Genomic DNA, 11,109 nt, shown 5'->3' on the forward strand with positions numbered 1-11,109 from the left:
AAGGTCGCATAGCCAAAGGTGCAGGATGAACAAATTCATATTGCAAAAACTCTTGTGAGGAGGCATCAAAAATAAATGTGACATCCGGAGATGCCAATGATGCTGCCCATTGTATCCACCGAGGGTGCAAAGCTTTAGAATTAGGTACACTGGCTTTCGTAACTGCCTCCAAAGCAGGACACGGTTTAACAACCAACATGCGTTTTCCCTGTGACAGAGCATGTTCCTTAAGAATCGCCATCTGTACAGCCGTCAAAACTTTCTCCACAGTGGAAAATAGCATTTCAGCCGAAGTGTAAAAGTGTGACTTGTAGGCAATAGGTACTGTGTCTCCTTCGTTAAAAGTAAGGTAAGTGAAACCCACCGCCCCAGGGACGATTCTTATCAACAGGTTGATGTGGTTATCACGAGTCAGTAAGTATTTAGAAGCGAGCAGATCAGCCTGCAAAGATTGCAGAATAGCTGAGTGCTCCGGCAGCCAGCATGATTTGGTAAAAGTAGGTTGTATCAAAGCATACAAAGGCTTGATATGCTGGGCATATTCAGGAATGCATGTCCTCCCGAAATTCAAAAATCCCAGCAAAGACTGTAATTTTTTTCAGAGTTGTTGGAGCGCGCAGTTGTGCGCATTTCTCCAAGAAGTGAGGAGCTAATCCTCGACCTTCATTGTTGAGCTCATAGCCCAGGAACAACACTGTGTACTCTGCAATGTGCGACTTTGCAAAGTTAAATTTGTAACCGAAGTCCGCAAAGCTACAAATTATGCGGTCAACTCGACACAGATTCTCCCAAAGTTCGTCGTCTGTGAGATAAATGTAATCCACATACGAGCATGCATCAGGGTCTATTCTCTCCAAGAGAGAGACAATGCGGGCAGCAAACACACCAGGACTATTCTTATAGTCCATCGGTAACCGTTTGAACTGTTTTTGGACGCCGCCACATGTAAAACTGGTCCATTGGGAACTTGGACCATCCAAATGGTGGGCATAAAAACCGTTGGATATGTCAAGCATGGTTTTAAACCGCTTACGCACAAGACTATCCACCAAGGCAGAGCTGTGAGTATTCTGTACTGCACAGGTATGGCAATGCAAGTTCAAATGCCGGTAATCCAATACCAAACGATACGATCCGTCAGGCTTGGTCACAGTAAAAAGAGGGTTATTCATTGGTGACACAAATGTTTCAATCACTCATTGATATTCCAATTGTTCAAGGATTTCTGCAACGGAAGCCTTAGCTTCACATCTAAAGGGATATTGAGGTTGAGGCTGTGGCTGAGACCGCAAAGGTATTTCTTGGTGAGGGGAAAATGTATCCCAACTACAGTGTGTACAGTACAGAGCCGCCGCAAGGGCTCTAGCCCACTCTTCTGCAAAATTCAGCGCATGCTCCTTCGAGACCGTGTGCGCGAAACTAGGGGGGATTACCTCCTCCCCTTTTGGGATCTGCGAGAACAAAATGTGGGGGCCAGTCATTCTCCACTAACAAAATGTCATAGGTAGTTGTAAGATTTTCCCAAAATACCCCTTTTATGGTACGCTGTATGTCACCTTCAATTAATAAGACTATTTCATAAAGTCTGTCAGGGGGAGCAACCTTAGTGTCAGCTGTTTCCACAACAACATAACGGTCAGTCGCTGTCGCCTTCAGTAGTGGACGCAGGGCCTCTCGCACTATGGAGATCTCTGCCGCGCTGTCCAGCAAGGTCAGAGCCCATGTCTGATTCCGAAGCTGCATTCTCACTATCTGTGGCATATCTCGCTGATAAAGCGGCGACTTTCTTCTTTTGAAACTGGGGTCTCTTCGGTGTAGAATCGTCCTGCTTGCCTTTACCGTCTTTCGGGCGGGGCTGGTCGCAGCCCTGCTGGCCACCCCGACCCTTGCTGCCTCCTCCACCGCCGATCGATGAGGCCGATGAGTCCTGAAAAGAACGAGGAGAGCGTTGGTCAGAAACCTGAAATCGATCAGGTGATTTTATCGTCGTGCGATCGCGCAAGTCATAAACACGTTCTGGGGGCGCAGGCAATGGAGATGCAGGATGAGACTCCTATCTCTGTTGTTGTTGTTTTCCCTGTTTTTGTTTTTTTGGCCAATTTTGTTTTTTGGTCTTGGGCTGTTCGTCAGTTTCTGACTTTTGCCCTTGGGGTTGTTTTTTCTCTTTAGTAGAAAAAGGCTTGAGACCCCTACTATTGCGGCCCACTGTTTTATAAGCCGCCACAATAATTCTTGCCAACTGTCGGGGTTTCTCGACGTCAGGAATCGCCTGCAAAGCATTGGCTAGCTGAAAGTTCACCGCATCCCCCTTGACATTAGCAAGTATGAGATCATGAACCACATCAAAGGAACCACACAGGCGCATACCCAACTCAACAGCAGCCTCAGGTCCGTGCTCATCCTGAACACGGTTAAGGACTGTTGGCAAAACAGTCATAGACGGAGTGCCGTAACACCTCTCATAGACTGCCGCAAATGTTCTACCCCATGTCTTACAGTCACCAATTTCTGGGGTCAAGTCTTTCGGCAAGCTAATTGTCAGAATCCTGTGTTTCTCACCAGGAGTCGTGTTAGGAAATACCGCTTCCAGCTGGTCAAACTTTTTGGCAAGCCAGAAAGCTAAATCATTCTAATCCTGGGGGCGCTTGCCCATCACAGCGTTGACCATTACGGGACTGAGCTTCATGCCGCCCTGTCCAGCAGGAAGCACCGCACCTCCTGGAGCCCCACCCGGGAGATTGCGGGTTATGTATTGCACTAACGACCTAATCACGCTAATTGCGACTATATGAAGTCGTCTTAACTCAACCACGGTATGTGCCCTGTGTTGAGGATGAGGTGTAAATCCAGCCAAAACAGGCCAATTTGCGCCGGGAATGGACAAAGGACCTAACCTCGGAGCTGTCAAAGAGTGGGGTAGGCAGCATCAAACCAAACGCGGTGCTGTGAAGCATCAATAGGAACTTCCTGTGCCCTATACGGAGTATATTCCAGTGGCACAGCCGTGGCAGTGTACGTTTCTAACACACCAGAATTTGCGTTCACAGCTGGGAAGGTCACCCACGAGTAAAACATTTCGCAAGGGTAAGCCACCTCTGCACTCACCACCATAATCACGGCCATGCCATCCACGGGAACATTATAAGTCTGCAAATGATTGCGCACCGCAATACGACTATGTTGCGGAATGTTCACCACGGCCATAATGAGACAGTAAGAAAGAGGTACAAAGTAAACTTTGTAGCACAGCAGGGTAGTAATTCAAGAAAACAGTTTAGAAAGATTCAAGCTTGAAAAGACCTATGTAAATATAGGTAGGTTTGTCCAACACCACCGTTAACCGGAAACAATAGTGAAGGGGTTAAGGACTGAATGTTGTATTACTCAAGTGTCATGTAATAAGACCACCAACGGTTGGGCGCCATGTCGCATGGATTCCGTTCTCCTACAGAACTGTGCATAGAGACTTGGAACCTCAGTAAGTTATGGTGTGCCAAAACTCACCTTAGTACACAAAATCCCCTACCAGAGTAGCTACAGTGTCTCATTGGTTATTACAAACTCCCAATGTTTAGACAAACCAGAACATGGACTTAGTACACCTCAGGTAACGTGGAACACTTGAACACTCTTTCGTTATACAATCATTTCAATCCAGAACAAGGAGTAAATGAGGACGCGTGCACATTTGAAATGTTTATTTTCTAATGCAGTGTTCTCAAACGCAGTATCTTAGATAATACAAGCAAACATATTATAAGGAAAAAAGTAATCAGCTTAGTTACTAGTCCATATTTATTTTATTTTATTTATTTATTTATAACACTTATAGAGCGCACAAATACCAGGCGGTGTCCTGGCGCTGAAGTGGTAACTCCCTAAGGTTCAGACAGTCATGTCAGAGGGAAAAAAGCCAGGTTTTAAGATTTTTCCTAAAGGCCAGCAGGTTGGTGTTTAATTTGAGGGACAAGGGGAGGGAGTTCCATGCTTTTACCGCTCCTCCCACAAAAATCCTGCCTCCCCAGCGTACTTTCCTGATCCGTGATGTTTTAATCAGTCCCATTGTGGCAGACCTCAGTTGTCTCCCTGGTCTGTACCACTGGAAAGGATCCTGGAGAAACGCCGGGCCCACACCATGCAGTACCTTAAAAACAATGCAGAGGGTTTTAAATAAAATCCTCTTCGCATCGGGAGCCAATGCAGCCTCTCCAGTTCCTTAGTGACTGATGAAAACTTGGACAGGCCCCCGATCTGGCGGGCAGCTGCATTTTGTAGGACCTGAAGTTTGTTAAGCACCCCCTGTTGAGCCTCTAAATGGAGGCTATTACAGTAGTCAAGGCGCGAGAGAACTAGCGCCGTCACCACTGTCCTCCTACTTCCCTCTGGCAGAAAAGGAAGAACCTTCCTAATGATTTTCAGTATCCAGTATATTGAGGAAGTCAACGCCTTGACCTGGGGTTTAAAGGTCAGTTGGTTATCTATAATAACTCCGAGATTCTTCACCTTTTGGACTGGAGATGGCGGCGGGCCCATATCTGTAGGCCACCAATTAGAACTCCAAAGATTTGTGTTGGAACCAAAGGTGAGCACCTCGGTCTTGGAGGAGTTTAGTTTTAAGCAGCTTTTTGCCATCCATGAACTTACAGCGGACATACAATCCTGGAATCTCGCTGCTACCCCTAGCTTTTTTCCCGGCATCACTGAGACCACAATCTGAGTGTCGTCCGCGTAGGATGTTAACTCAAATCCGAAGGCACGAATCACTGGGGCAAGGGAGGATACATAGATATTAAACAACGTGGGGCTAAGGGAGGATCCCTGAGGGACCCCCCCGGGAAGTTCGAAAGGTCTTGATTCGAAGTCTCCCATGGCCACCACTTGTATCCGATCTTTCAGGAAGGCCTTCAAGATGTTAAGTGCTTGTCCCTGAATCCCACAGGCCTCCAATCGGTTCACCAGCATAGCATGGTGAACCGTATCGAAGGCCGCAGACAGATCCAATAGGATCAGCACTGCTTGGCCTCCCTCATCGAGCACCTTCCGGACCTCCTCTGTGGACTTAATCAGTACGGTCTCGGTGCTGTGACCGTCCCTAAATCCATGTTGGGCCGGATCTAGACCCTTCGAATTCCGCAGAAAAGCACAGAGCTGGTGGTTCATAATTTTTTCAATTAATTTTGCCGGCAGAGGTAGTCTAGTGATTGGCCTATAGTTGTTGAATACATAGAATACAAAAGGTGAAAGCATGTTAAAATGCTAAAGCGAAGAAGGTTAAACAACACCTAATTCTCACCCTCCCTAGCTAGTATATTATATTATATCTAAGAAGGTCTCTTTGGGTTGTAGCAGGGCGGGCCCATACCTCAGATCCTAGTGGTAAGGGATCACATCATCTTCCACCTGCTGTCTGCATGCGAAGCACCATCAAGTGTGTGTGTATGCTCTATGCAAAGCAATATAAAACGCGCCTAAAGCCAGAATTTGGCCGCAGCTGCATGTATGTTATGTATAGGAACATGCGAAGATCAGACCTCATAACAACTACTGTGTTGAGATATCCTTGAAGGTTTCAGCACTCACTGTACAGACACAGCTCACCAAGCAAAGCTGCTATCAGAGCAATAACATATTATTCTCGTGTGAAGCAAAACATTATATGTAATGTAATGTAATGTAATGTAATGTAAAGGACACTTTTATAGCGCACCTACCACTCCAAGGAGTATCTTGGCGCTCAAACAACAAGATAACACAGTTGAGGGATAGAAATCAACTTATTGGAAGCGCTTTACACTTTACATCAATGCTATGCAGGCCGTATCTGTAAGAGAGAACACCCAAGTTTTTAAAGCTTTCCTAAACTGAGTTTCATGGGACAGTGACCTAAGGTAGAGTGGAAGCTTGTTCCAGGCCCTAGCACCCAGGACGAAAAGAGATTTTCCTCCTTTGGTAGCCAGTCTAAATCTGGGGATTATTAGCAAGTTCTGGTTAGCCGACCTCAGGCAACGGGTAGGCTGGTACCGTTTAAAACTGTTACACAAGTATTTAGGCCCTTGCTGTTGAAAGGCTCTAAATGTGATCAGCAAGATCTTAAATAGGATCCTTTTGCCAATTGGTAACCAATGCAGTGCCTTAAGCGCCGCGGATGCAGATGACTTACGGGGCCAACGTAACACCAGCCGGGCAGCAGCATGTTGGACCATCTGTAGCCTATGGAGTATGGACTTATTGACTCCAGCATAAAGGCTGTTACAGTAATCCAGCCTCGAAGTTATTAAGGCAACTGCGACTGTCTTTCTGGCTGCTAGAGGAAGAAGATCAAAAAACTTCCTCAAAGATTTAATTATGTAGAAGCACATACCAGCTACGGCCACCGCTTGCTGTTTAAAGCACAGTTGGTCGTCAAATTTAATGCCCAGGTTTCGAGCAGACAAGATGGTATCGGGGGGGCTTCAGCATTGTCCGGCCACCAGTTTTTCGGAGAAAACAGATTTTGATTCCCGAAAGGCAAGATCTCCGTCTTGCCAGAATTGCATTTGAGATGATTCTCAGTCATCCATTTGAATGTAGCTGTTAAGCAATTTTTCAGGTTTTCCTCCGCCCCAGGCAGTTCCCCATCCAATACCAGAATGAGCTGAGTGTCATCTGCATATGATATTGTACTAATATGAAATGATGCAATTAGCTCAATCAGGGGTACCATATATAGATTGAAAAGAACAGGGCTTAACCTCGAGCCCTGGGGGACCCCGGAGCTGATGACCTTAGCTTCCGACTGAAATTTGCCTAGAACTGTAATTTGGCGTCTGTTGTTTAAAAAGTTCCTAAGCCAACCCAAGACCGTCCCTCCTATTCCTGCGGCAGCCAACCGGTCCACTAAGATGTTGTGTGAGACCGTGTCGAAGGCTGCCGACAGATCTAATAAAATCAAGACAGCCTTCTTTCCCTGGTCTATGGCCGTTCAAAGGGTCTCTGCTGTGAACAGCAGGGCAGACTCGGTAGAATGTTTCGACCGAAACCCAGACTGGTTGGGATGTAAGATATTATTCTCCTCCAGAAAGCTCGTAAGTTGGCTGTTAACGAACTTTTCCACCAGTTTGAACACCAAAGGGAGCAGGGATATAGGTCGCATGTTAGAGAGGGTCATTGGGTCAGCTACGGCCTTTTTATGGAGGGGCTTAACTGCTGCAAGCTTCCAATCATTGGGGATTGTAGCTGTGGCTAGCGATGAATTTATGATGCTGTTAATGGTAGAATTAACAACCTCCACCGATGCCTGCAAAACCACAGGGGGGGCATGGGTCAAAAGGAGATCCAGATTTACTAGCCAGAATGGCTTTAAAGGACTCCTTATACTAGGCTCAAAACTAAAGTAACAATTATGTGTCGTGTGCAGAAGCAGCAGAAAGGTAAAATGGCGTTTAAACTCCTAATAAGCTCATGCTAACTGAACACAAGGTGAAGGCAAAGCACATCTACATGACACTCCCAACACTTGTTAAGAGTTGTTCATGTTTTGAATGTGTTCATTTGACAAATTGTGTAGGTAACACTTATGTGTCTGCATTATAGTTGTTTCACAAGGTAGTGCACACCAAACTACATTTGCAATGTTTATGAATAGCATGCAGCTTTGGGTGGAGGCCAGTGTTAGTGATTGATGGTGTGCCTTGAGCTACATAGACATGTCCACATAGTGTTCTGGAGTGTTTAAGACTCCTTTGTTGTCAATTGTACAGACTAATGCGTGTCAAGACATCAGGACCTCCCTTGGACCATGTATATGGTATATGGGCCACGCCATATGTTTGTAACAGTGTTTCATTTTAAAGTGTGTCAGCTGTTTCAATGAATGTGTCTATGTTTTTGGTGTGCATTTCCTTTTGAGAGATCTTTCAAGCAGGCACCTACGTGTTATCTTCACTGGATGTCAAATACACACCTGCAATGCAAGTTGAATGTGTGAAGTATGGTGAGTCCCAAGATTTATTTTATTTTATTTTATTTAGAAGTTTTGTATAGCGCTTGCTAGACCAAAGGGTATCAGAACGCTTCACAGCATGTACATCATATTTTATATATACATTGAATTTAATAACGGTGGAGTGTCAATTGAAGGACTGTCCCGGGACTGTTAGATCCCATATATGCGGTTGAGGAAAAGGTCTTTGAGAAGGCTCTTGAATTTTGAAAACGAGGGGATTGTTCTGATGTGGGGTGGGATGGAATTCCAAATTTTGGGTGCATTTCCAGAGAAAGATTTGGCTGAGGTTCTTTGCTTGCGAGATTTTGGTGGAATGAGCAGAAGAGAGCTGGAGCGCCTGAGGTTTCTGGACTGGCCTGCCCTTTTGAGTTTGGCGGCCAGGTATTCTGGTTTACCTGTATGCAGGGCTTTTTGCATGAGGCAGGCTGTTCTAAAGCTGGCTCGTAACTCCACTGGGAGCCATCTGAGGGGCATATTACCAACCAGTAGAGATAATTTTTGTCTCTAACTTGTTTAGAGACAAAAATTATCGCCGCACATCGGCGATTTTTATCGCAGATAAACCTTGCTATTAGCAAGGTTTATCGCAAATGCGATAAAAAACGGCCGCAATGCATGAATATCGCTGAAAAGTCAGCGATATTCATGCATTATCGAGCAAATGCTCTTAGCCATGTTATCCACCTCCCATTGGATAACATGGCTAAGAACTGCTCAGGGCAGGTGTTAGCTTTTGGAGATATTCGCGCTCAGCGCGAATATCTCCAAAAGTTGGTAATAGGAGATAGCGATGTTAGCGACTGTTTCCAGTCGCTAACATCTTGGCACGCCCACTTTGCATGTCATTAGTGATAAATATCACTGACATGCAAAGCGGGGCCCAAGATGGTCTCTATCTCCTATTAGCTGTCGCTAACTGGTGTTAGCGACAGCTTGGTAATAGGGAGATAATTGTATCTCCGCTTTCTTGGCTTTTAAAGCCAAAAAAGCAGAGATAAACCCCCTTGATAATATACCCCTGAGTTCTCTGAGGGCTGGAGAGATGTGTTCGAATTTCTTAATTCCGGAGACCATTCTTGCCGCTGCGTTAAGTGTAGTCTTCAGGGGGGCAAGGTGGGTTTTTGCAGTCCCCGTCAGGGTCGCGATTCCGTAGTCTATTCTGGGGAGAACTAAAGCTTGGGTGGCTTGTTGAAGGTCCTTGGGTGGGAGGAAGGGTTTTATTTTGTATAGAAGTTTTAGGTTGAGAAAGGCACTTTTCGCAGATCTGGAGATGTGTTTCTTCATGTCAAGTTTTGGGTCTAGCGTGATCCCTAGAGATTTCACCGAGTCTGCCAAGGAGAGGTTACCATTGAGGACATCTATCGCTTTGAGCCATTCTTCTATTTGCGGGTTATCATCTTTGTTGGAAATGAGTAGTATTTCTGTTTTCTCTTGGTTCAGTTTCAGGTGGTGGTGGTGAGCCATTATTGTACCTCCTTGAGCGTGTTGTTTAATCTCTTGATGTCATCAATTGAGGAGGTTTCCAGATAGAGCTGAGTGTCGTCAGCATAAAGATGAAAGGGGATATTAGATTTTCTGAGTAGGAAGGTGAGGGGTTCGATGTATATGTTGAAGAGCTGGGGGGGGAGTACAGACCCTTGTGGAACACCTCTGATGACATTAGAAGTTTTTGATTTTTACTCTCTGTGATCGGTTGTGAAGGAAGGAAGAGAACCAAGATGCCAACAATTCGTCACATTAGTATTCACCAAATTGTTGTTACAGGGCTCAGAGTGTGGGATCACTTTGGTGAGTGAGGTGTGTTAGTTTGCCCTGATGGGCAACCCAACTGTTCTTTTCTTTGTGAACTTGAGGTGGCATCACTTCATTGTATAGATCTGCTCTCCAGAAAACAAACAGAAGCTCCTCAGTGTGACTCTAATTCAAGTTGTGGCCTGGTCTGTTCTTTGGATCCTAGTGTCCAAGTAGAATTGTGTGTATACCAACTGGGTAATACTAGTCTCAATTATGTGATGAGCTATCTGGCTATTAGTCATGATGGCTGCCATGATTTGCAGTGTGACCTACTGACTTTGTGCTCAGGAGTCAGATGTGTACAGGTGACTGATGCATTTTTGTTTCTTATCCATGCCCACAGCATCATCAAACGACACCGGAGGAGACATGAGCACGGACCAGGAGGAGGGACCCAGCTGCAGTGCCACCAGCGCTGAGGAGTTGGAGGGAGCTAGTGGCACGGAGGATGAGAGGAGTCAGACGGTCGGACCTTTGGAAGACGACACCTCGTACCATGCAGACGGCTCGGCTTCTGACTCCCAGGAGGAGGGAGAATACGTGGCTACACCATCTTTCATCAATGTGTCCGTCCCCACCTCCTCCAGACCCATCTCCACCCTCCCAGTTGCTCCAGTCCCATCTGTCCGTGCAGCCCCCATGTCTCCTTTGTCCCTGGCACCGCAGCCCCTGCCCCTGTCTCACCTGCTGCCCTCAGTGCCAAGTCTGTGGACCTGCTCTGGCAGATTCATGTTGGTCAGACATCAATGCTGACTGTCCTCCATAGCCACACTGACATTCTGACACAGTTGTTGTCATTCACGGAGGGCATGTCAGCTGCAATGTCTGACCAACGACGGATACTAGCGTCCATGGACTCCTCACTGACGGCAGCAATTTCACTCCTGCAGTGGTCAGTCCCTCCTTCTGACCCATCGACACCCCCCTCTCCCATACCCTCTCCCAGGCCTTTCAACTGTATTCCTTCCATGAGCAAGTACATGTTGGTGTTCTGACCTGCACCTGGGCATCCACATCAGACCAAGGATGTACATGACAGTGTGTGTTCCCTTTTGCAGTCTTTGTCTGTTGGGCTGTTACATGACTAAACACTATTGTGTCATGATGGTAGGTTTTGGGTAGCCTGCAACCTCCATGGGTGGATATGCATGTGGGATCTGACATCACACCCACATGTGGTGTGTCACGCTGTGTGTGTTAGAAATCCATCATCCGTGTAGTGTGACTCCGCTATAAATGATGCGTTGCTATGGCACTATCAGGACTCTCACAGGTTAGGGTTGTGAACATACACCCATGTAGTTGTGGTATGATGTTGACAATGCGCCCTT

This window comes from Lissotriton helveticus, chromosome 9 (assembly GCF_964261635.1).
Source record: "Lissotriton helveticus chromosome 9, aLisHel1.1, whole genome shotgun sequence".
Taxonomy (NCBI): domain Eukaryota; kingdom Metazoa; phylum Chordata; class Amphibia; order Caudata; family Salamandridae; genus Lissotriton; species Lissotriton helveticus.